The sequence below is a fragment of the Engystomops pustulosus genome, chromosome 1, assembly GCF_040894005.1.
Source record: "Engystomops pustulosus chromosome 1, aEngPut4.maternal, whole genome shotgun sequence".
Lineage (NCBI taxonomy): Eukaryota > Metazoa > Chordata > Amphibia > Anura > Leptodactylidae > Engystomops > Engystomops pustulosus.
Window position 1 is genome coordinate 222,590,278 of NC_092411.1, and position 25,007 is coordinate 222,615,284.

Sequence of the window (25,007 nt, forward strand, 5' to 3'; positions counted from 1 at the left end):
CCATGGCATCAACATGGATTAAACACATTTGCTGGAAGAAAACTTTGATGATAAACAACGAAGCACAAAACCTCCAAAACCTCCTAAAAACACCTTCATAAATAGATCAGCCGGAGGTGTGCATCTTCTAACTATACAAATGCGTAGTAGTGCATATAAAACCCATCCATGACATTCGTCTTTGTTATACCTCTTTAATGTTTGAAGTGTTTTCAAGACACTCCTTCGCCCTTCCTAAAATCAAAGACTTATTCTGACTTAGACCAGAGTGCCATCACAGGCGTTGAAACTGATCCACGCAGGCATGTAAAATCAGCACAACTGACACTGTCTCTTGTCAGGGCCTGTTACACCCAAGCGTTAAGGGACCTAAGGAAGGTGAGGCTTCTTGCTTACAGCAGATCAAAGACGGCACAGATCCACAGCCCTGACATCACATCTATGTCCCAGAGCAGCTGTGGTCTGCACAGAAAGATAAAATGATTTTCACAACTTGCTGTATATATGGCAGATTCTTTTGACATTGGAAAAATAAAAGACATGGTCACATAAAAGGGCACAGAGTGCTGTGGGAAAGAACACGATTCTTCCCAAATAAGGTGGTTCACATTATTAAAAAATATTCCAGGTAGAAATTAGTAACTCTACTCCCACTCACTTTTTATTGCAATGCAGAGGCTCAAAAACACATATTATTCAACTAATATATTCATTTCTATCATGATTCCTTGAACCCCATAGTAACTAGTCACTCCGTGTAAGCAGAATGTGAGAAGGAGCATGTATTGTACATTCCATATTCGTATTGGGGTCTACAATACATAGCATTTCTGAAACGAATTACAATGACGGATCCCTTTATGTATTAATGGGGGAGATTTGTTCCCCCCTGTCTCTTTGGTTCCAACCTCCAGGATATCTGGCGGCTGAACATGTAGCAGGACAATTCTACGCCAGGTCCCGCCAGGAACGGGTGCAGGATATACAGCTGTATCCGTGCTAGGACAAGCCATGTTGAATCCCCCAATGAGTCCATTAGCTAGAAACCTGACGGAACTAATGTGTGAAAGGAGCCTTATCCTGACTAAAGAGTCCTTTACATAATTGTAAGACTTAGATGATTCTTAGCTTGCTGAAGAATATTTATTCTTTCTGATTATTTTCGTGTTGCATACTGTTCTCAAATAAGGTTATGGAAATAAATCTTTAAAATAAAATATTGCATCTGTAATTTATAGCTCATCAATATCTATTTACTGAATGTCTTGCTTCCTACCTATATATACACTGTCCAGCTATTATACCTACCTATTTAGCGCTATCCCTTTATTATAAATATATATCATTTTTATGTTGCTAATTAAGCCAAATTAAACAACAAACCAGAGAACAAAAACAAGAGCCTTTGAGAAATGATCTGTGAAACTGTTAAATAAGAGCTTGAAATGAAGCGTTACATTTAGAAATGCAGCAGCCTTTGCATAAACACAAGGGGTACTCGAGGTTTTATGTGCCTGGAGGAGAAGCTCTGCTCTAAACCACCAGCAGCAATTCATTTCTCCAAAGAGATTAAGCCAAGGTGCTGTTGTTATGGTAACAGTCTTTGCCTATCACGATCTCTCCTCACCGGGCTGTGATAACCTATTCACTGCCAGCACCACCTACAATGCACAGACACAAGGCTCGCAGGTCTGAGGCAGGTACAAGATGCTGTGTCAAATGAAGGGCTGCCGCTTCCATTACCAGCTTCACGTTACTGAAATCATTCAATTTCGTCACCTGTAGACAGATTGGGGGGGGGGGGGCACATTTGGAAAATTTGCTCCTCTTCAACCATTTGGAACAGAAGATAAAGACGCACTACTGCCTTGCAGCACTGGGGTCCTGGGTTCGAATCCCACCCAGGTCAACATACTTACCTTCATCCTAATGACCTTGAAAGGTCTTTGGTATAATATGTCTCATGTAATCATTACTTACTGCATGCAAACACTCATTATGATTTGCATTGCCTATACAGTTACCGTACCTACCATACTATTTACCCTACTGAGTAAAGATTCAAATAGCTGACAGATAAAGTCAAATCCTTCATAAACATGTATGTTTTATTAGGTAGACATTATATTTATTGCAATATGGCATGGGGGATAAGAATCTGTCACGTATACGTGACACGTATATCTGACCAAGAATTGCTACTTGTTACAGATCAAGATTGAGGAGTCAGCCATGATGCCCCACTCACAACAGAAAAAATAAAGGATAGACAATCTGTGTTCATGTACATTACATCACTGAAGCAGCCCATTGATCTCCGCAAAACCCACCAACAATTAAACTTTGTTTTAATCCCCCTTACTTTCCTTCCTGGTGTCTGTAAAGTGCACCTGGAAAGGAGTGAACAAAAATGCTTGTAAACGGTGCACCAACAAGGCCGCTGTCCACAGCCACAAAATTCACATGTGTCCCAGCACGGAAACACAGTATCAATGGCAAGAATGGTGACATTTCAATCAAATCAGGAGGAGATGGATATGAAAGGGTAGAAAAGCAAGACAGAAATGAAGTGTAAATCAACTTTTGAAACCAGTTTTTTTACATTTATATGTCAATATTATAAACAATAATGATTAAATGTATAATTGTATCCCCTGCATTCTTCCCAGAATTCCCTAGTGGAGCATCTATGGCTTTAAGTCTCCACACGCCTTTACTGGTGGCCTCAATTGGCAATTCTGACCCTAGTCAAAAGCCTCTCACACAGCCAAATCAGTTCCCTACACTGTACTGAGGAGACTATGGTTGGATTCTTCTCATGAATAGCTGCTCTTGTCTGCACACATGTTTTCTGCCTCCTGCCCCTGCCCACGGCATTCAAAGACCAGCTCAGGCACAGGCTATTCCCGTCAGCATGCAGCATTGTGCAGACACTTAATCTACAGGCAAGATAAGGTCTTTATCTGGGAGGGAGGCATATAGCATAGGTGACTCTGTGTGTGTTATAGTTGAGTTAACAGAGCTGAGAGTGTCACTGTGTTTTATATCTATCTCATTAATCTCATCATCTCTCATCTATCCCATCTCTCTTTTTCTATGTGTCAAATACTAGTAGAATGTTCAGAAACTAAATAACAGTGTAGATAAACCTGTACCCTTATAATCTAAGTACATTGTCAGCACACAGCATCTCATAGCACAGAGGAATCATTAAGTTTCTACTTACATAGTCCCCACCCACACTGACCATCACTGAGTGATAGGAGCTAAAACAGCAATGAAACTGAGTCAAATTGTATAGGAAAAATTATCTTTATTGTGTAAACATCACTAGGGGATTAAAATTTTAGGACTGTCTTTCGTGGGTAAACCCCTTTAAGGCTTTGGAAAAACAAGAATTATTATGTTACTAGTATAGATATAAATACAGACATTTTTTAGTAGTACTAGCTTCACAGATGTAAAAACTTGAACTACACATTGGATCACTGAATGCTATGCAATACACATATCGTAGTAATATATCACAACAAATACCAGTGACAAATAGTTACAATATTTCTCCATAACAACAGATTGTACATTCCTTCCGAGGCTAGCATGGAGTGGTTGCTGAAAGAAAACATCTCTACAGCTTACATTTAGAAACAGGTTTATAGTCTGTACACCCAGATGGTCCCTGCTAGAGATGCAGAGACATGGAAGTTACTTTCCGTCCTCTAGCTAGAGTTGTTAAGTGACGTTATTACTACATTTCCAAGGATAATTCATGTTTTTATTAAGCTATCCTTGACAATGATGTCCCTGAACATGTTCTTGTTTCATAAAATGAATTCTCAATTTCTCTCATGTGATTTATGAAATGCTAAAGGCCCTGTAAATATGTTTGCTGGGTCTGATTTTTTGGTTAGGTCAGTGGAAACTTTCTATGGTATGTAACATATATTCTTACTCTTTATTAACCAGTTTTCTAATGGCTCTTATATGTAAGTGTCCGTGTGGCTGCAGTAAAGTATATCAATTTCAAAGTTAAATCCCACTGTTAGTCCGAATCAGTCGGATCCCGCACCCCGATATGTGCCGCAAAATCTGATTGCGTGTGCCAAAATCCTCTGCTAAATGCGGTGCGGATTGGCAATCGTCTGGTGACATTGTCCCCTTAACGACTTGGCCCTTTTTTGCTTATGTGTTTCCATTTTTCATTCCCCACCTTCAAAAACCTATAACTTTTTTTATTTTTCCACGTACAAAGCTTGTTCTTCGTAGTGATGGTTTATTTATTATTCCCTATCATGTACTGGGAAATTAAAAGAAATTCCAAATTATGTTAAAAAATGCATTTGTGCCATTTACTTTTGGGCTCGGTTTTTACTGCTTTCAGTTTTTGCGCTCCAAATCATAAGTCTCCTTTATTATTATGTAAATATAATCTCAAATATTCCAAATTCATACAGGTTTTATTGCGTATTCTGTATGAAAAAAAATCCTTAGTTTCACCATTTTCTGTCACCAATGACTTTTTCATACTTACAGAGTAAAGTTTTATACTTATCATGTACAGAGCTGTGTAAGGAGTAATTTTTTGTGAGATGAGCTCTTTTTATTGCTGCCATTTTGGGGACATTTTGAAAACTGTGAATAATTGTCTTTACAGTTAGATAGATTGGAAACTTTTGTAATACGGTGATACCTAACAAGATTTTAATGTTTATTTCTCAGTTCTCATTATTTTAAAAAAAACAAACATTTTTTTACTATACTTTAGACCCCCTAGGGTTAAAGTATATGAATAAAATGGTGCTACTGATTGCTACTGCCATATACAGCGATACTGTGCTACTGGCACACTGTTACAGATCTGCAGCAAAGACAGGTCCCGGAGTCTTATAAGGACCTCAGAGTTTCATGACAACTGACTGTCGCTCCCCTATGATGTCACGGGGAGCAACAATCAAAGCCAATAAGGCGGCAGTCAAGGAGATTGGTGCTAGCAGCAGTAGTAGTTTACAGGTTGTTAAAGGGTTAAAGGACTTGTGCAAGCCCAATTATAACACTATACCTAGTGATAGTGCAGAACACAAAGACTCTCTAAGGTGTTTGGAACCCATGTGTCACGCAATGTCCCCTCTGGACCTGCAGTGGGATAATGTGATATATTACTTTTACTATGACTGCCTTTGATTCAGACAAGTGAGCGATTGTGTGAGGTAAGCTCATGTATTTAAGCACTGAAAGTTGACCCTGATAGGCCTATTATGCCGCTTAACCATGGAGAAATATCTTGGCTTTCACAACAGAGGCAATGTTCACCGTAAACTACCTGCACAGAGTTCAGGAAGAGTCAGTGATAACACATAGTATAGGAGAACCCAACAGGTAGTATCACAACAAAAAGACTCTCAAAAGCTGGAACACCTCTTGTTACCTTGCAATACAATTTACATCACAATCCAAGTCCAACAAACAACATGTAAGTGTCCGTGTGGCTGCAGTAAAGTATATCAATTTCAAAGTTAAATCCCACTGTTAGTCCGAATCAGTCGGATCCCGCACCCCGATATGTGCCGCAAAATCTGATTGCGTGTGCCAAAATCCTCTGCTAAATGCGGTGCGGATTGGCAATCGTCTGGTGACATTGTCCCCTTAACGACTTGGCCCTTTTTTGCTTATGTGTTTCCATTTTTCATTCCCCACCTTCAAAAACCTATAACTTTTTTTATTTTTCCACGTACAAAGCTTGTTCTTCGTAGTGATGGTTTATTTATTATTCCCTATCATGTACTGGGAAATTAAAAGAAATTCCTGCACAGAGTTCAGGAAGAGTCAGTGATAACACATAGTATAGGAGAACCCAACAGGTAGTATCACAACAAAAAGACTCTCAAAAGCTGGAACACCTCTTGTTGCAATACAATTTACATCACAATCCAAGTCCAACAAACAACATAAGTACGGCCAAACATAACATTAGGCAAGTGGCATGATAATGTCCGGATGTAGATTTCTTACCTGTGTTATGTGTGTCCTGATAAAATGTTGCACTGAATAGTAAACGTTATAGACCCATCTTTAAATAACTAAAAACTAACTAAAAACTAACTTTGTAATGTCTTATATTGTTGGAACATCCGTTAATAAAACTGCTGGGAGCTGTAATATAGTGAAGTACTACTAAGCTTTCCAGGAGCCAACTCAGTAGCATTTGTAACAATGTAACAGAAGGTGACAACCCAAGGACTAATATATTCCTGTTATATTCCTGTTACTAGAGTAGGAATGAATATCAAAGATATGTCAACGAAACAGAAAATTAATAACCTGTATGCCCTTCGATCTTATAATGTCTTAAAAGAAAGCGACTGAGCAACTGAAATACATCTGTTCTCTGTTTCCAGAAGAGACTATCTTACACTCACATTCTACCAATAGAAATTGGTAATACATGCATTCTAAATGGGAATCTAAAGGACATCTACCGCCAGGATGGAGGATTGTAAACCAAGCACACTTACATGCTGGTGTAGGTTTCCTCTGGTAGGATCTGCTCTTATTCTAGATTCTTATGACCTTGTTTTTCCAAAAAAGGTTTTTAAAATTATGTTAATGATTGGCTCCACACATGTTAATGGAACCTGGAGCCCCTCAGGATCAGTTGAATAAAAATTTAAGTTTTTTTTGTAAAAACAAGAGCATAAGAAGATAAAAGAAGAGCAGACCCTACCAGAGGAAGCATACACCAGCATATAAGTGTGTTTGGTTTACAATCCTTGATCTCGATGGTAGATTCCCTTTAAAGGCCTGTCAGAGGGACCTGTCTGTTTGATGAGGTCCTGTCAGTGGGACACAAACCTGTCATAAGAAATAGGAATTCACAACCCACTTAGTACAATGGATGTATAGTCCCAAATGTCCACTGCAAATATATTTACATTAATGGAACTACCAAAGACTGTCAAGTACTATAGACTTGAATTAACAGCCAATTATTTTATAAAAGGGGGAGTAGGACCATGTTCCCCTACAGCTCACCCTAAGCAGACAATAATGATTCCCAATCATGTTCATGGACCTCTACAATTATTATTATTTAAGTGAGACATAATAAGACATTTAAAAAGTGTAAACAACTACCCATGTTTAGAGGGATATATATCCCTGAAGTATGCCATAAACACAGATATGCCACCCAATATCTTCCATTGTAAAACAAAAGCATAGGGGGAGATTTATCAGTGCTTCAATGCCCTAAACTGGGGTAGTGGTACTGAAAGAAGTTTAATTTCTTTGCGCAAAGCAAAAAATTGTCATTTGTGCCATTTGTGCGTGGAGGGGGAGCGGATAGGGGCAGAGTGTGCTGGCATGAAATTGCCCAGCAGTGTATCAGCAAGAGGGTGGGCAACATGGAGTGCCGGCTATGATAAATGTCCCCCATAGTGTGAATAGAGCCTTATTCTGTCATTGAGATACAAATAGGTCATTGAGTCATACAAATGTTATACTATATGTATACTTTGAAGGCCTATATGTATTCTTTTACTGGTAGTAAAAGACAGCCTTCATCTACTATGAAAACATTAGGCATATTGTATGACTGCAAGTCTTCAGATACTCAACTATTTTGTAGTTAGGACAATGATATGACAATGATATGATATGCTACTTATGACAAGGTATGACTTCTACTTTCTTCTTGATTTGGTGGCAGAGGTCAACAATATGAGAGCCAACTAAGTTATTGACCATCATATGGTTTGTTGCAATGCAAGTAAATATCAATTAAAAATTTTTTGGACAAATTTAGTATTACTGATGCAGGAAATAAAAAAGACTTGGGTCACTGAAAAGGCAGTAAAACCAGGTAGAAATTCTTCCCTATGTCTTACTTTACTTGTAAATTATACAAGAACATAACAGTACATTCACACAGTCAGGTTTTGTTCAGGCTTTAATCAGAATGTGGTTGCAACATCACTTATTTGTCTACTCCCCATTACAACAGAAATAAAAATAAATCTAAAACGTGCTAGCCGCATCACTAGGGCAGTCTCTTATTGCAGGTCAATGAGAGACTTTTCATAAGCCTTAGTATGAAAATTAACTTACTGCCCCCCTTCTTTCAGGTACTTTCAGCCTCTTAACAATAGCAAACTGTACCCCATGCACATATCTGTCCACATGAAGTCATATCAGCCTGTAAGGACTTCTTCTCCATGGTGGCTGCTGTGATTTCATGTAATCACATACAAGGTGTACAACTTGCTATTGTTAGAAGGCTAAAGGACCTGGTCACAAAGTAGTATGTAAAAAAAAATGACACAATATTTCTCATCTGTACATAGAGCTTTATATGTCCATAGTTGAATATTAGCAGACGGTCCCTAAGTACAAGGGGCAGGGCAGTGAAGAGACACATAGCTGTCACTCAGAATGGGGTGTGGTTCACTGCCAGCCAGAGAGAAGACTCACAAACACCAAACATGAGTCTCAAAAGCTAATTTGCATATCAGAAAACATCTGTAATAAAGGTACAGGGCCCCACTGGCAGCTAATTTTAGGTGTTATGGGGAGGACTTGTAACCCTTTATCAGCATGGAATTGTTAGTCAGGGTCAAAATCTGGTGACTCCTGTGTTCCTATGATTTTTGGTCCCCCTCCACAGCAAAATTAATAAAAACTAAAAATTCTACACCCTAAATAATTTGTATTCTGCAGATTCTATTCTCCTCATGGAGCCTGCCACAATTTACAGAATGTACTTAAACCCTCACAGGGATAAACATTTAAATGTCTGTGTTGGCATTACACAATTGAAAAACTCCTAACATTGTGACTCATTGGAAAGTGTGTGCCCATAAGATTGTGTGTCCTGGGGTTATAGGTTAAACCTTTCTTCCTAATGAGTATCCTTTCTTTCAGATAAGTTCACTCACTTTACATGAGTCTTGGTATTAAAACCAAACAATACAAGAAATATCAATTTTTTTTTCTATAAAACTGTTATTATTTATTATATTTTTGGGAGACCAGGGAATAAGGATAAAACTTAGGCTGAAAGTACAGCTGGGATTGATGTAACTGAATAAAATTCCCAATGCGAGCCTGTGTAATATGTCAACACCTCATAAAATATAAGCTAATAATAATCCAGTCTCTCAGGCCAAGCAGCTGACTGGTTTGTGTGGTGACAGCTTTAATAGATAGCGGGTTCCTGAATGAACAATGCTGCGGCCACTTATACAGAGCAGAGGAACACTAATACACACCCTGGTCAGTGATAAGGTCATCTACACAAGACTCCGCTGGTCATGCGTCAGGTCCCTTCTTGCCTAAGTAATGTGGGACTGGGAAGCTCCAAAGTGGGTTGTCATCTTTTTAACCTTTGGAGGTAATATTTGTATTACAGCCTCTACCTCTGACTGTTTAGACTGACCCTGCATATATGTAGCGATAACCTTTAAAATAAATATTTAAAACAACTTATGCATACACTGTCATTTGGCATGCTAACCTTATCTCTACTATTGCCTACTCTGCATGGAACTTGCTACTCTCATACCTGCTGGTGATGCAATTATTATGCAATGGAGACAGTAGGAAGCAAGAGTGCATGATCCTAAAATACCGTAGACAGGTGATGGAAACCCTCAGTGGACAACAGGGTTGTGTGTACTCCTCATCTATCTCAGCAGCGCAGCCAGTTATTTACAGGAGTAGCACCTACTCAACAGCCACAGAACAGGAAGGGTTTTGCTATCAATGAATATTATTCTAAAGACCTGATCGGATCCACAGTACACACTTAGGAACCAGTTTCTGTGAATTCGTGATTATTATGCAATCAAGGCAAGTGCACATGGGTGTGAAGGGGGCGCAGAGGGGCGCGGTCGCCCTTTGCCTGCATTCTTTTTAAAAAATCTACTTTTAAGAAAAAGGTAAATAATTGTGAAATTGATAATTGACTGCTTGACATCCAATACCTTCTGCACATTCCTGGTGACAGGTTCCCTTGAATACCTTATTATAACAATGTGGATGGCTACAGAAGATATTGTATGTAAAGCAGTCAATTATCCGTTTCACAATTAATTACCTTTTTCTTAAAAGATATACAAAATCCATAATATAATATCTAATTACAAGCTTCAAAAAAATAACTTTAGAAATGCATGTGTCATATGAACTGCATTGTACATGCATAGCTCAAAAACATTAAGGTTGTCACAGCGTTAGGTGCATCCTTCTTCTCAAAACAATGGGGGATGTGATTTCTAGCTAGTGACAAGTTACAATAGCCTATGCTATGCTGATTTTAAAAATGACAGCATAAATAATAATAATAATAATGATAACATTGCCCGCATTCTGAAACATTTCAAGAGTTTATATAAGTTTAATTCACATTACATGGCTCCCTGCCAGCAGTGTTTGGTGAGTCCCAGGGTGGGGCAGCTGCAGCCCGTGTGAGTCTCCTCTCCTCTGTGCAGAGTAGGGAGATAGTGTGGAAGAGAGGAAGAATGCATGAGGAGACACAGGCTGCATTTCCCCCCTCCCCCAAGACTCTACACATGCTGCTTGCTGTTGGAACCTGTCACCAGCTAAAACTCACATTCTTGGTGACATGTTTGCTTTAAGTAATCATATGGTAGGTTGTTTAAATATTTCTTCCATTTGCCCACAACCATGTGTATTCACATGTTAATGAGCTGCGCTTCCCTAGGTATTAATGTGCATTAATGAACATGGCTACAGTAGTTAAACAAGTGTTAATAACCTAATGAGACTCGCAGCCCATTCACAACACTACAAGATTATACTAAGCTGAGAGATGCATATGCAATAGAGACTGTTCATCCTCACCTAACCTACTTGCTATAGGCAATATTCCAGGCAATGTTAGGACCACATGGGATGACCATTGTGATTTTACCAAACTTAACAACCAAACCAACCAAAAATTTCCCATAGATTCTGGTGCAGCATAAATCTCTCTCCGGTAAAAGAGAAGTTTTGAAAAACAGTATAGACATAAAGATAGACTGGGCTATGTGTTCAGGATGTACATGGCATCCGAAGAGCTGTGTGGGTTTTTTTAAAAATGTTTTTCCATTAATTCATTTAAAAGGCCTCATTTCACAAGACCACATCCACCACGTCTATCTTCATTTATTTTCATCCTTGCTTAGAAGTCACTTTGTATGATTACCTGTTAGGCCATGTTCCAATGTACTTTTTATACGTTATTTTTAAAAATTAAAGGCCACATTGCTCCAAATTTTACAGGTTACAACAGAAATTATCATATCATTTTACCATACATGATAACATACTTGTACTGTATCTTATCACAGAAAAACACATTTTTTATCTGCCTTTTTCTATCCACCTTGTAACAAGTTTTGTATCCTTTATGCTTTATTCACAGTTACAGTATACTGTTGGGTCCTACACGATAAAGCTGCTTCTGAAACTTCCATTTGCTGTCTATGTCCAGTGTTTGACTTGGGTTCCTTTGGTCCACCAAACTAAAATATTCTTGGGTCCCATCAACCCCTAGGAAATTGACCCTAGTAGCCTTCACACTGGGTTCTGCTGTACCTCTGTTGTGCAGTATTGAGCTGGAGCCTGGATCCACAGGGATTCTCTGGTGGGCCAGTCCAACACTGTCTAAGTCTGCCAACTAGCTTAGCAACTGTGTGTAAAAATGGTCATAAATTGTCCTGCTGCATATGTACAAACATATGACAACTTGTTCTTAAAGGAAATCACAATTTATTTTTATGCATTGTGAACGAAACATACCTTGAGAATTCAGTAGCTACACTGATGCAGAAACATATCTTGTTAAATCCCTGAACCGAGTGGTTTGGCACAAAAACAATGATAAAATTCAGAACCATGGGAAAGCAAGGTGCAGACTGCCCTCAGTACATAAAAGAGCTGTACTGTCCAGACCATCATCACCTGAGCTGGATGACTCATACACAGCAGCAGGGGGATGGTGCAGCGATTGACTACTTCTGCCTGTCAGGGACAACACAGTGATTACGTATTCTCAGCAGGAAAAGGCTGGAGCAGTGTTTAATTAGTTTAAGAGGAGAAGCGCCAGGGCAGCCACAGGAGGGACGGAGCCTCATTATCATAATTTTATAATTGTTTTTTCAGCAAAACCACTCAGTTCAGGAATTAAACAAGATACATTTCTGCATCAGTGTAGCTACAACATTCTCAATGTATGTTTGGTTCATAATGCACAAAAGCAAATGGTAGATTTAAAAGTTGTCCAAAAAGTTAGGTATGTTCTAAGTAATAGTTTCCCGTTTCATGCTCTCATTAATATTTTTACTCTACTTTTTTAGGTTATAGAAACGATGCCAAAATATTTTACACAGACATGAAAAAAAACAATGCACAGAAAATTATTATGTGGTTTTGCAATTTGGCTGTACTTGGTGCCAAATGCTTGTCCAATGATTCTATAGTTTTATCCATAAAAAGAAATGTACTGGCGTTCTGTAGAGAAAGTAAATACAATGTTCAGTCATTGAGGACAGGAATCACAATCCCACCTATGTACAAACATAAGTTGTACATTTCTATACAGAGCTCTGTAACTAAATAAAATGAGGAAAGCTACATTCAATGGCAGAGTGCTTAGAGTATAGGGAAAAGCGGCTGTTGAGCAGGGGTAAGTAATATAAAAATAAAAAATCAAATAGGAACTTACCTCAATGTTCCAGTCTTGCACTTGTGGTCTCTGCCTGAGGACTTCTGATAAGTACACTTAATTTTATTTAACTTTTCCCTGCTCCTCACCCAATGATAATCCGTCCGTGTGTACAGTGACCACCCTGCACCTGGGAAAGGAGAAGGATTTTCTGTGGCTTGGGGCCCCCTAAACACAGTCAGACTATAACCCCCCCTCCCCCCCCCCCCCCCGATGGCAACCCTGCTGCTGCCTCAACAGAAATACTGTATTTTTTTTTAACAAAGACAATAAACAGATGCATTTCTTTACTCATGCAGGTACGAGTCTAAATCAAAGTCTGCTAAGTACCAAAGTAAGTGGCTCTGCAAGAAATGGGTGTGGTCCTATTGTCTCTCAAATATACTGTACACTGCAAATTATAAACCCTGACAAAGTCCTATGTGTCACATAAATTAATAGAGGACTGGCGACAGACAGGGTGGGTTTGCTTTAGATTAGCTGCAGCAGAATCAAATGGGGATAAACATAGTGAGAGCATATTTAAAGGGATTTCTATAAATGCCATCCACATGGGATAGCCATACTTTACTTTTCTTCAACCAGGTATCCCATCGAGGTAGTGCTTTCTTCTTAAAAAAAATCCAACATCAAATGCCATTATGATAAACTTGAGGCACTTACTGATAAATCCATGCACTGTGTCTGTGGTAATCTTCTTGTATGTGTTATCCATGGCCTCCTTTGTTTTAAAATTATGCTAATGAGCTTAAGGGGCTCTGGGGGTGTTTCCAGAGCCACTCAATGATGTATTTTTACTGGTTGTTACAATGTGCAGAAAATGTATGCCCCTCGCCCTGCACTTTCTGCTAGATTATACAGGCGGAGGGAAGAGAGACAGAAGTTGGATAAGACATGTTCTTCTCATGGTAAACAGCCTGTGAATCTGAAGCACTGAGGGGCTCTGTAAACATTCACCAGAGACCCCCAGATTCATTAGCATAATTCTAAATATATAGAATATTTATCTAGGAAAATAAACTTACTTAGGCTACATGCACCAGATGTAGTAGTACGGTGGGCATACATCGAGGCTGCGGAGAGGAGCAGGTACTGTGTCGCACGTACCGCTCCTGTACGTTGCCATGAGCCCATAGAAGTGTATGGGGGCGTATATCGCCCCCCATACATGTGTGTGAATGTAGCCTTAATCCTCAATTATTTACAATATATCCTCCATACCTTATTCGGTGACATTTACATACAAATTAACAACTGGAAGTCACTTCACTAAAACCACCCATATGTTTTTGGATTTGTATTCATGAAACCTCAGAGTATCTACAAGAGAAATATAAACTCCTGCACATTGTACTATTGTACTTATAATTGAAGTCTCAAATATTACTTACATTAGTATTTTAGAGACCAAACATGAGACTTCAATGCCAAATCTGTAATAGGGCCAAACATGGGCCCATCTATGATGTGTCATACTTATGGATGCCCTGCGTGCCTTCTAGTCACTAGTGCCTGGGCAAAGCTACTAAAACTGCCCCCTTAAATATGCCCCTAGATATGTTCTCATTCTTACAATAACACTGACGCTTACTCCTACAGGAGACCTTTGTGAAAGTATACATCTTGCCAATACTCCATTACACATAAAAAGGTGGGCTGGAGAGTACCACAGATACAATAACATACATCAGCATTCTTGTTGTCAATGATTTTCTGTCTGTGTTAATGAGGATCAGTTCCTGACAATCCGTTACTCAGTGGCTTACACAAGCAGAACCAAAGCTGAAAATCTATTAATCCACAAAAACATAGGGAAGCAAATGGCTTCGGTCTGTGCTACGGTCTCGGCGGCAAGCAATGTGTTAAGTTACATCAGCTGGGATACAGCTATGCACATAATGAGATATTAATGAGCTCTGAACGTATCCCTGGCTGCAAATTTGGTTACCCATAAAATAGGAAATCAACAGAATCCTCTTACTAACCATTTAAGATATGGCACAGCAGAAAAACATTCAAATCTCTGGTCATACTAGAGGAAAATGCTATTTCATTTTCAATCTTTGCTAATTATTTTCATTAATTACATGTATAGCCAAAACCTAGTCTAGAATGTAACTGGCCTAGCAGAAACTACTACTCCTCCAACCCATGGCAGGCTAATGGCTACTCAATGTTGCAGTAGGTTTGAACACATGAGAATGCGTTCTGGGCCATGGACCTCATATCTGCAAAGAGTTTGTATGTTCTCTACGTGTTTGTGTGGGTTTCCTCCAGGTCCTCCGGTTTCCTCCCACACCCCAAAACATACTGGTAGGTTGAGTAGCCCCATTGGGGACAGGGACCGATTTGTCAAGTTCTGAGCAGCGCTGCGTAATCTATGTGCGCTATATAAAAAAATTATTATTATTATTATATAGCTTGATGTTGGTATGTATTATTAGCGCTATTTATTTCCAGTGTGTTATTACGTACAGTTGCAACAAAAAAGTAAACTGTCAAAATCCATTTTTTAGGTCAGAAATAAACATTTCTATTATCTGTAGTAAGTTTCTAGTAGCAACTACAATATTGGGACCGTTTCTGAAACGTAGACCCCATATACACAAACATATCAGATCTTCATATCATGACTTGACTTAAACCAAGTACAAAAAGTATATAAGGCAGAGATTTGATCCTACAATGACAGATGATCACCATTGACCTTTTACGGGGCAAATCCAATGCTTTTCTATGCAGAATCCACAATTATAAGGCACAAAACTTCATATACTGTACAACGAACATACAATGAAGTCCAGAACTTACAACTCTTTGTACCTTCATATGAATACAATGGTTAATGCTGTTCTTCACAGTAGCTGTGTAACTGAGAGCTCATACTTGTCAAGATTAATAAAGAAACGTTTTATCCATGGGCTAATGAAAGGAATTACACTAAATCCTGGAGATAAAACAGTGAAATGTTGCAATTAAACATGTTATAAGCTACATATCAAAAGTTACTGATGCAAGGGTTTTTATACTGATCCACACAAGAAGTGTAACTAAAATTAGTCTTTGTCTGGAATTCATTTATAAGGGTACCGTATTTTCCGGACTATAAGGCGCACTTAAAAGCCTTGGATTTCCTTGGAAATCCAAAGTGCGCCTTATAGTCCGGTGCGCCCTATGTATGGCACAGGGCAGCGGACCATACTTACATAGGTCCCCGCTACCGGAGACCGGAGACAGCAGATCTCCAGCGGGAACTGCAGACCACGCGGCACCTGCAGACCACGCGGCACGAACAACTTCTGCCGCGTGGTCTGCAGTTCCCGCTGGAGATCTGTATGGAAACATCTGCAATGTGTTCTTTACACACATATATATTGTTCTTCACATGCTATTTTGTTCGCACCGCTCCGCGCGTATCTCCCGACAAGTAAGCAGATGTGCCGAACATCTGTAATCTATTCTGCACTGTGTTCTGCACTGTGTTTTTCTCTTAAATGATCCTGTATTCACTGTGTTCACTGTTTTTATTCTATTCTTCACTGTTCTTCATTGTGTTTTTTAAATTAATTGATCGTTCGCGAGCAGGGGAAATACTGTTATACTGGTCACCTAGCAACCCTTACGTTTAAAACGCATTGCACTCGCATTGCACTTGCAATGTTTGCGAGTGCAATGCGTTTTTGATACGTCCCCATAGACTTGAATGGGGCGTGAAAAATGCGCGTGAATCGCAAAAATAGAGCATGCTGCGATTTTGACGCGCGTGCAAACGAACGCAAGCACGCGCGTGCAAAACCACGCAAATGAAGAAAGACCCATTGAATACAATGGGACAGAGTGCAATGCAAGTTCTGCGCGTCAAATGCACGCGCAGAACTCGCGCGTGAAAAACGCCAGTGGAGAAGGGGCCTAACTGTAACAAAGTCTTGCCACACTAGCTAAAAGTTCACAGCAAATTCAGAGAAAGAGACTACAGAGGGGGCAGCTGGTAAAATGGTAGGAGCTTTAACTGAAAAATTGTAATCTCTTGCATATGAAGAGCTAGGAGCTTTAATTGTCACCAGTTTCTTAAGGAATAATTAAAAAATTTGAAGGGACACTGGAGAAACCTTCTCCTCTCACTAAATGCGGTGCAAATGTGTCACATGTTGCAAATTTTGTTATTAATATAGTCATGTGCAGCATTTAGCATATATCACATCAAAAACCAAAGTGTAATACATTCTATTTTGTCTGATATTTAACGTGCACTAGATATATTTTGATGTCGTTTTTCTGTATGACTTTTGGGCATGTATTATGGTTGTACATTGTAAATCACTCTTTATGGCACTATTTCTATACCACAAACAAATGCAGTGTCTTTTTGGCATATGTATCTTAGTATACAAGGCTGGAAAAGATGAAAGTCCATCAACTCCAACCTTTAAGAATTAAACAAATGTTTTTCCCCAAAACCTGTGATATTTTTGCTCTCCAGAAAGGCATCCAGGCCTCTCTTGAACACGTACATAGAGTCCGCCATAACAACCTCTTGTGGCAGAGAGCTCCATAGGCTCACTGCTCTTACAGTAAAGAACCTTTGTCTATGGTGACTTTGACTTTGTCTATGTAAATCATAATGAAACTGATTATAACAGGGACAAAGTCTAAAACATTTTGAACTGAAGTTTATAGACCTGTGTACGAAGCCATAGTGTGAAGGCTTTAAATAGATTTCTCTTATGCAAGATCTTTGTACTTATATTTTCTCAATTACTATACTTTATTGATTTTCTCTATTTCGTGACAGCAGCCATTTCCAGCAATATCAATACATGTAAAGACTATGACAAAAAGCTGCCGTGGCAGCCAGTACAGTGTGGTTGGTTACTGACAAATGTAATAGAGTACACTGGATATTTTACATGAAAATCAAGACAGAATGACGTTTGTTATATGACGCACCTGTGCCCAGAAATGAGAACAGTTAGCCTATTTTTGAAAGGGTTAAAATGCTAAAAGATCACATATTAGCCTGGCAGAGCCTTGTTTCCTGCCCTAATGGATGCTTGTTTAAACACTGGAGGTGTTTGCATTGCTGTGGCTCACTGCACGTTAAACACAGGCCTCTGAAACAGTACGCCAATCCAATAAAGGTATCAGCAGTTCAGCGTTGGGAGGCAATTACTACAAGGTCCCAAGTGTGCCTTCTAAGCTCTAGGAAGGAAAATTTGATCGAACTGACTAAAAGGAAAATCTGATTCTGCTCAGCGTCACGTGGAGGACATAAGGCTTAAACTGCAGCCGGGTCTGAGGCGGGTAGCAGAAAATCGATATTCCAGCGAGTGAGAGCAAGTGCACATTGTTAAGGGGAGGCTAGCAGACAGCCTGTTAGTAGTTGCAGAAATCGGATCACATGTACCTTCCCCCTTCCCTCTGCTTTTTACTAATATGCTGCATTATATATGCATCACAAATTCCCACAGTATTGACTGTCATAGGGAATCGCTCTTAAATTCCTTGCATTCAAAAAATGAATTAACTACTTTGTAAAGGCATTGATATATTTGTTCCAAGTTAAAACCGAACTCAAAAATATAGAAACTGTGCCAAAAACAGCAGATTGGCAGATGGAAGAGGCTATATACTATAGATGAAACTTTCTAGTTTTACTATTAGTGGGATCAGTTTCCATATTTTGCAAAATTTGTTTTTTGGGAGCACCCAAGATACTGTATGTCAGGCGACTGTAACATGTGTCTCTAGAGGAAGAACATTTTTAAGCAGGACAGGAATGGACAAAAGTGAGATTTTATTAATATATTTATAGGAAACTTAAATAGATTGTCCTACAATGTACAGATGATACATACTTTAATCCCTGACCGAAACAGCTGAATACAGCACATTGACACTGGGCAATGGACCCCATTCAAGTGATCAGTGGAAAGAAAGACTCTTGAAACAGGAGTATATGTTCAAAACTCTTTAAGCTTGGATTTAATAAAACTTTAATTGAAAACTTGCTGAAATTCATATTACAAAACCCTGTAGGTAAATACGAGTATTCATAAAAGAAGAGAGCAAAACAATATCTTATAAGAAAAGATGAGCAGACCCAAACTTCTGGAGATGTTCATCATAATGCCAAGATGAAATAAACACTATAGTAAATTAAGGAAAAGAAGGAGGTAGATGAATATGAAGGGAGAAGGGGAAGACACAAAGGCAGCATAGGGAGTGGTTGTCTATAGATGCTCTATAGCTCTGTTCCATCCCAGACAGCATGGAGAGTCACCCCCATCCCTATAGGCAGACTAAGCCGACCACATCTATCAGAAGTTCTCTGTCATTCCAAAATTACTAGAAAGAAGCTCCTGTATTCTAACTAGTGATGGGGGGGGGGGGGGGGTTACTGTTTTAGCTGATGTTAACAAAATGGTGGGCTTCTTTAGTGAGGATATGGACAAAGGAATCGTGGTGAAGACTATGAAAGTCATCCTCAATTGGGCATCCAATAAACTGTCGCAAAAAAGGAAAAGTCTTGGGCATTCCCACTAAATGTTCCACATTGACAGCAAATCTCTATTACTTATGGATAGCCTTTGTGAGGTGCTGAGGGTGACACACATTGTTTAGATAGTAGCATGCAAAGGCCTTTTATATACCAAAACTAATGCCATCCTTTCCTACTCCTACTTGAAGAGTAGTAGACACCTAAAACGCAATTATGGCTAACTGCCTATAGCTTGTAAAAAACTCCACATATGTTGGTTTCTAACATGCTTGTATTCTATAGACATCCTTGAAGTGCATTAATCTCTCCATGGATTTGGCAGTGATGTTGACTGGCTGCTCAGAGGCAAAGCCTTTCATCAGAGTTACTGTTATGATGATGAGATCTAGTAACTGTGTGGCACTACCAGCCTACTGGCATTGAATAAGTTAAGAAATTACGGTGTATGTTGAATGACTCATGCTTTCTCTGTTCCAAACATAAGTGAGATAATTTCACTGAAAGTATACTCTTCACATATATACACTGGAGAGGATCTAAGCACAAAATCATGCTCTCCTCTTACCAATATTACCGGATCACCGCACTCAGCCCAGTTATAGAAAGCTCTGCTTTCTAAAGCTGATGGTAGGTAAACTATGTAGCCTTCATAGAGTGCAAATTAGATGGATCCGTGACGTGACATAAATATTCTTATTGTCCGAATGGAGTTAAATAGCATTGGCACAATGTGAAACATACAGTTTGCTAACATGTCACTGCTGAGAGTTGTGTGGGACATACATTGAGGTGGCAACAATCAGTAATACCTTTTTCCAAATTGCCTTTCCTTCACATTCTCTTTTCACTTACCAGTGTAAAAGAAAATTTGGGGTATTTTTAGTGGTCACTGAGTTTGGCATCGTTTCCAGTTATTTTGCCATAGGAGGCTCTAGTGTCCTTGAGCCTCCTATGGCAAAATAACTGGAAACGATGCCAAACTGGAAACGATTGAGGACCCTGGCCATAAGGGTTCACAATCTAGATTTAGGGCAAATGCATTAAGCTAATACAGGTATTTATTTAATTTTGTCTATTGTTTAAAATTATTGTTAATAGTAATGTTAAGGTCAATTTGGTGAATAAATACAGTTTTTAATAGAAAAAAAGAGTATACAGGCAGTTCTTGACTTAAAGGGGTTGTCCACTTTCAGCAAATAATTAATATAGTTTGTGTAGTTTAAAGTTATGTAATTTTGCCATATATATACTTTCTCTATCAATTCCTTGTGGTTTTCAAGATCTCTGCTTGCTTTCATGCTATAGAAAGGTTCTAGGTTTACTTCCAGTGGATAGAAATCTGACCATGGTCATGTGATGGTCAGGCAGGGGCACAAGCAGTTATTATCACATACCTCTGCTTAATCTCTATGATGGTAATGGCTTGCGCACCTGCGCGTCCATCACATGACCATGGACAGATCTCTATCCACTGGAAGTAAACATAGAACCTTTCTATAGAAGCACAGCAAGCAGAATCTAGAAAAGTGAGCAATTGATACAGAAAGTGTACTGGAAAATTGTAGTATAACTTTTACACAAACAATATAAATTATTTGCGGAAAGTGGACAACCCCTTTAAGAGCTATTGAATTACATCTCTGCCCGCTGTGACCTCTGGTGAAGCTGTCTGGATGCTGGTAAGTTACTAAACTTTAACCCCACGCTAAAAGAGTTATCAAAGGTGTTTTCAGTGAAGCTTTATTGTTAATCCTTGTTCCCATCATAAACAAAAATTTTGAAATGTAATTGTCACAAAGGCAAACATTTTTTTTTGTCTGGAATTACTTACATAATTTACCTGTTTTAAATTACATAAAATGTAATCTTGAAAAGTAAATTAAAGAACCTATCCTGAATGTAACCCGGGGACTGTTTCTAATACAGAATTTCTGCTCATCAGCACCATACTGCTCAAACAAGTACTGCTCAAGCAAATTCCATGGTTGTCCCTCTTCCACCTTAATACAACACGGTTGTCACAGGTGCTCCTGCGACCCATTTCCTGAGTTGCAGGTGCACCCGTGTACCTCCGTGTAATCACGGCTGCGGCAGGCTGTCCGCGCTCCAGTGATAGCTCCTGTGGTACGGTAACTGGTGCTGGACAGCCGCTGACCTGATAAATAGCCGGCTGCTTCCTGTAGCCCCTGCCGGATCTTTGTGCCTCATAGCCTTAGAGAAAGCTTCATTTTGTGACTTGTGCGATTACCTGTTGTGACCTTCTGCTATGTTCCGACTTCGATGCTGTGCTGCTCGTCCTGACCACCTGCCTGAACACGACTTTGATTATGCCTGCCGATTCTGTGCCTCGCCTTGGCCGCTACCACAAGCAAAGTCGTGCCTGTGGAGCGACTTTGTGGTATCCACCAACCTGCTTTGCGGCGGCCTCTGGAGAATACCAGGTGCCACTTAGACTCTGCCCCCAGTGTTGGCTTATGTCATCGCTTGCAGTGGTTCAGTGGGTCCACCACCACCGACCCTGACAGTAGGGAGGAGGGACATATATCTAATCTATGAGATTATGTGACATTTTACTTAAAAAACTGAAAAGTTTCTCATTTAGTTTGATAACTACATAGAAAATGGATTTTATTATATTCAATAAAAAATAAGTTAATAAGAAAGACAACTGAGAGGCATAGTCTCTCCCTGCAGGTCCTTTGGTACATAGATCTATTAGAATATCAAATGGGAGGAAAAGCCTTAAAGGAGTACAGAAGTCAGGCAGCTGAGCACAGGAAATGTGTTGAAAAGAAGGAGCCCATCTTTAAATGGAACAAAGTACATCCTAATGATTAGAGACACTAATATTTCAGAGGACGTGGCCTTTCTGAGTGCACATAGACAGGAAGTCACGCTGCCACTGCTTACTTTACACTTGGTATGAGAGGCAAATCCGGATGTGTCAGAAACTAGGGATGTCTCACCAAGGCAGCATCTTACAAATCATCTGCCCTAGTTTTCCAGGATTGTTCCAGCCTTATTAAGGACAGCGAGTCCTGTCTGTCTGAAGCCCTCACTGGTGACACAAGTGGGGAAAACTGATTTATTTGCAGAATCTGATAACCTGACTGGATGATTGATATCACATCTGCATCTGAGGGGCCTTCTGATAAAAGGCTCCCTGTGGAAGATGCTCTGAAACTGTAGCATTCACATGTATTTTTTAGTGTTCTTCAGAATAAAACATTTCTGTGCCTTAAGCACAACTGAGGGTATTTTGACAATTACAGGGGTGCAGTATCCGCCGTGCCGATAGGAAAAACTTTCTATTATTCCTTTCAGTTAGATGTAAGAATCAAAAATACATTTTATTTCTTAACACTGGCTGCAAATCTGCAAACTTATTGATTATAAGTAATTTTTAGCATCCATTTATATGTAAATATAGAAGGTATTACAGAGAAAGCATGTATGTCAATTTCATAAGCTAGCATAATGGGTAAGTGGTACTATTCGGGTTGCTGTGAGAGAAACTGTCTCAGACCAGGTTGGCTGCAGCAGAATCATCTGTGGCTAACCTGTAGGGATTTACCTCGCCACCTGATGTGTGTCCTCAGCTAAAAGGGGCTTTCCAGTGACAACAAGGTGGATCTTCTTGTTGCTTTTAATAGACGAAATAAAATAATGCTATTGAGATTGTGATAAATGGGTAACTGAACAAGAGGTATCTTTAATTGGGATCTGTTCAAGTTCTGGTTCAGAAGAAGTTTGCTGGCTCTCAGCTGTTAAGTTCTATGAATTCAGACCTCTCCTCATCCACCTGCCTCTGGTGCTGCAGCTCCAGCCCTCATCCTTGCATGTAGTAACTGATGCCATCATGGCTCCTCCTCTACCGTTTACATGTTTTCCATTCAACAGCAAGTAAACTACCTCTGCCTATCAATTAAGTTGCAGTAGATATAGATGTGATTAGGATTCCAAGACTCATCACATTTTTGTTACTTTTCAATTCCAAATTGTGAAAGACTCTTGCACTATTTTCCTTGTGTGGCAGTGAATATACATAGAATACGGGATAAATGTTGGATTGCTGAGGGAATTATTGCTGAAATCTACTTAATAGGAAAAATGAGGACTAATTTTTTTTGTTTTGGTAAAGTTTCATTTTTGTAGAAAGAATTATGATACAACAGCAAGTATTAGTGTTGAAGAATTCTGGGACGAAAAATTCAGTGACATTGCTAGAGATATGTCTACATTTGTTCATATAATGGAAGTAAAGATTTAACGGATATATTGCTTTTTTTTTTTTTTAAATGTAGGCTATTGGGCACATAAGCCACAGAATCAAAAACCATCAATAGAGCTTTTGTGTCTCTATAAAGTACACCTCTCGCTCATCATCATCCTCTATTGCCAGTTAGTCAGAAGGATTAAATCTGCAGTTACTCATAAGTCACTTTTTCTTCCTCTGCTCATTTCTGGGGACAGTAGGAAAGTAGGAAAAGATGAAAGATCTGTTTGTGCCAGGGTAGTTAATGACTGACCATTTCTACCAGGCAAATAGAGTTGGCAAAGCCTTCTAAGTTAAGGTCTGACCCTGGATATCACTTTGTGGTTAGTAATGATCAGAAAGCTGTTGTAACATGGAGCTAGGAGAAGCAAGCCCCCCTGTAGCAAGAAACTATAGCCAAAACTATAAAAGTACAAAAGCTCATAGGAAATAATGCACTGAAATGGGAGTGTTGGGCTTGTCAATGCAGTAACATAGTCCTGGATATGTTCCAAACTGGGTCCTGTTTAAGAAGCCAAAGAGCTATTACTTTTTTAATAAAACAAAATACAAACGCATTCAATGACAGTTTCTATACATTTGTATCTGCCTTTTTCTGGAAACAGGACTATACAATTCCAATTGTTAACAATAATGTAATGTTATAGACTGACTTTTGTTACATGACAAAAAAAAACCTTCCAATTAATGGAGAAGATCACATGAGATTTGTCACAGGAAAATAAATTCCTCAGCTTGCGGTCTCAAAGTACGGAGCCCATCAATCAGGGCTGTGGAAATATGTGTCACATGACGGCTTCTTTGTGTTATGGTAGGGTGATCTCATAAATGAGGAACATTAGAAGTCACTTTAGATGTGTCCATGAACTGATGAGCACTACAGAACCATTCCCATAGAAAGGGTGTTTTCTGGGACTTAAATATTTATGACTTGTTTATGAACCCGTTCAGGTTCGACCAAGTTCATCGGAATTTGAAAGTTCTGTTTGGATTCTGCCCCTCCCGTCGAACGTTGCGGTTGCCGATTGCAGGTGTTAACTGTTTAAATGTCACCACTGCATGGTCATCCCAGACATTTTCCAAGTAAACATTGCTGCTTGGGGCATCATCGTAGAGCAGCGATCCTAGAGTAAATCGCAGTGTACACACCATGTCAGCATTTAAATGGTGGCAAGCATGTGCCCGTGGCATTTAAAAGGTTAACACTTGCAATTGGTGATATCACCAGCATGGAGGGGGAAGGGGTGAACCGAATGCCGGAGACTTCTGACTAAATATCAGTTTTGGGGATCCGCAATGTTCACAAAAGGATGGCTTGTTAATAACAGGCCAAGAGGGATCCCGACTCCCACCATTCCCACAAACAGTTGATTGGAAAGGCTAACGCTCTATAGAACAGACACCAACCTTCAATAACTTGTTGCTCTGCCACAGTTATGATCTCTACTCACATGAAGCTTGATCATTACAATGTGGGCCTTACAAACACTACACAATGTGCTAATCAC

General features: G+C 39.4%; 1 protein-coding gene across 3 annotated transcripts in view; it reads right to left on the reverse strand.

Annotated features, from left to right (window-relative positions):
* MAML3 (mastermind like transcriptional coactivator 3) overlaps positions 1-25,007 on the reverse strand; it is a 201,127-nt gene that overhangs the window by 63,411 nt on the left and 112,709 nt on the right. The gene's annotated exons all lie outside the window — the stretch shown is intronic.